Source organism: Lutra lutra, chromosome 1, assembly GCF_902655055.1.
Source record: "Lutra lutra chromosome 1, mLutLut1.2, whole genome shotgun sequence".
NCBI lineage: Eukaryota > Metazoa > Chordata > Mammalia > Carnivora > Mustelidae > Lutra > Lutra lutra.
The window spans coordinates 202,452,230-202,454,619 of record NC_062278.1 but is presented as its reverse complement, the minus strand read 5'-3'; the positions used below and the strand labels follow the sequence as shown (position 1 = coordinate 202,454,619).

Below are 2,390 nucleotides of genomic sequence, written 5' to 3'. Positions count from 1 at the left end.
CTGTCTCTGTGTCCACTTGGCTCACCCTAGCACTCCCATCGAGAATTTGTTCATATGTCACCTTCTCATTGTGGTTTTCCCCCGCCACCCTACTTAAAATGCCGACCCTCCTTCCCTCTCCCTGCTTTATTTTTCACCAGTGACTTTGCCATCTGACCCACCAGACTTCTTGGGTCGTTATCTTCTCTCCTCTTAGAACATCAGCTCCAGGGAAAGGATGTGACTATATTCCTGCACCCAGCACGGGGCCCAGACAGAGTGGGCCCACAGTAAATATTTGCCAGTGAAATAAATGAATCTTGACAAGATTGCTCATGGATGGTTACAGAGCCTCTGAAGGACAGGACTTGTTCTTAGTGGGAGAGAAGGGGAAGGGATTAGAGTAATCAGGAAAAGCTTCTCTGTGGGGACAGGGAAACCTGAACTTTAATGGGGGGGTGGAGTTCAGACACACAGGACAATTCCAGGTCAGGGAACAGACTAGGCAAAGGTCTGGTGGCAGGGTTGAATGCGGAGTATCAGGAAAGCAGGGATACTACACTTGATCTTAGCCAAAAGGCCGAGAAGCGATGAGGAAAGCAGGGATAAAGCAGGTGGCCTCAGAAGTAAGGCTAGACTACAAGGTCACACACACATTATCAAGAATCGTGGGGATTGGGCTCAGTGGGTCAAGGGGCTGACCACATGTCCCCTCCCAGGGCTGAGAGGAGCCAAAAGAGCCCTCTCACAGATGAGGATATGATGTCAGGACTTCCTCTTGTGGGAGTGATGTCTGTAGGAGGGAAATCCCATAGCAATTCTGGGCCTCCGTCATACCCGCTGTGGAAATAGTGTGCCTGCTCCTGCTGGCCAAACTTCTCTAACGACCAGGCTGAACCCCAAGCAGGGAGGAGTCTAAGCCCAAGCCTTTATCCTTCCTCAGCCCTCCTCCTCCATCCAACAGCACTGGCCACTCTGGTAAGAAGCCCACACTGGGGCGTCCCTTTGGGTGAACGTCCACCTTGAGCCTGTCCTTCCATATTGCAAACAGTGAACAGCATGTCTAGAGCTGCTATGGCAATTCCTGGGGGGCAGTGATGTCAATGAACCTGAGACCAGTTTCCAGGAGGTGTGAAGAAACAGAGCTGGTTGGTGGCCACACCATGTCATCCACTCAAGTCAGATGGGGAAGCCTCTGTGTGCTGAGTCTTTCTACCCACATCCCATGAGCGTGACCAGTGTCCTCCCTCCCATAACCCCAAGCAACCCCTTGGGGGATGGTTTCGCATTGTCCAGGAAAAAGAGAAGGGGCCAAAAAAGCTCAGCTGGGATAGAACAAATCCCACAAAGCTGAGGCCCGCTAGTCTTGGCTCTCTAAAGGGGGACTGGGGTGGGTGGCAAATGCCATAAAAGGTCTGAACTTAAACCTGAGAACCTTCCTGGTAGATAATTTGGACAGGGCTCCCGAGCAACAATATTCAGCCCCTGCTGCTATTTAGAAGCTCTGCAGGTGGACCCAGCACTGGTGTCTAAGAGCTCCCCAGGTGAATCCTTGGGCCAAGACTGCCCTAAACCAGAGAGAATGAGAGAATTTTCTATGATGATGGGAATGTTCTCTAACTACACTATCAAATACAGTAGCCCTTGGTTACATGTGACTATCGAACCCTTGAAATGTGGCTCCTGGGCCTACACAACTGAATTTTTAATTGTATTTAATTTTCATTAATTTAAATGTAACAGGCGTATTACCTAGTGGCCGCGGTACTGGACAGCACAGCCTTAGGCTGCGAATTGGCTCCAAGGTCTTAGGCAAGTCACTGAGCCTCTTAAACTTCAGTCTTCTGGCCGTGAGGAACATAGACTCAGTCCGCAGTAGCCAAGGTAACTCTTTGTCCCCATGCCCCACTGCCCAGCTGCGGGGGAGAAGAGGGAAAATCCGGCAGGGTGGTGGGAGACACCAGCCCAACCCTCGGGATGTGGACCAAGACAGTAAGATGCAAGCCACAGCCCCCTCACGCCCCATAGCAGGACTTTGCTGGCTAACCCCAGAGCATTTGGAGTGAGAAGATGGGGCCAGACTCCTAAGAATCAGAGGATAATTGGATTTCCCTCCTCCAGGGGATCCTGAATTGTGGTGCAAGGGAAGGGGTGACCAAGAAAGCAACTGACAACTTTAATTTACCACAGAGTCACTCCACACCACATGTCACATGAAGTCTTAGCCCCAACCCCAGGAGCGATACAGCATTTGCCCATTTTACTGGTGGAGAAACTGAGGTACAGAGTAAGTGGGAAGCGAGGATTAGAACCGGAGAACTAAGAATGCTGAAATAGTTCAGATCTCAGATGAACTAAAAAGGGCCTCGGGACTTTCACTCCCAGGGCGCCTGGGTGGCTCCATCGGTTGT

At 51.0% G+C, this 2,390-nt stretch overlaps 1 pseudogene; it reads right to left on the bottom strand.

The window, feature by feature from the left end:
* Positions 1-498: 498 nt before the first annotated feature.
* LOC125089348 (uncharacterized) lies at positions 499-571 on the bottom strand (annotated as a pseudogene).
* Positions 572-2,390: the final 1,819 nt, after the last annotated feature.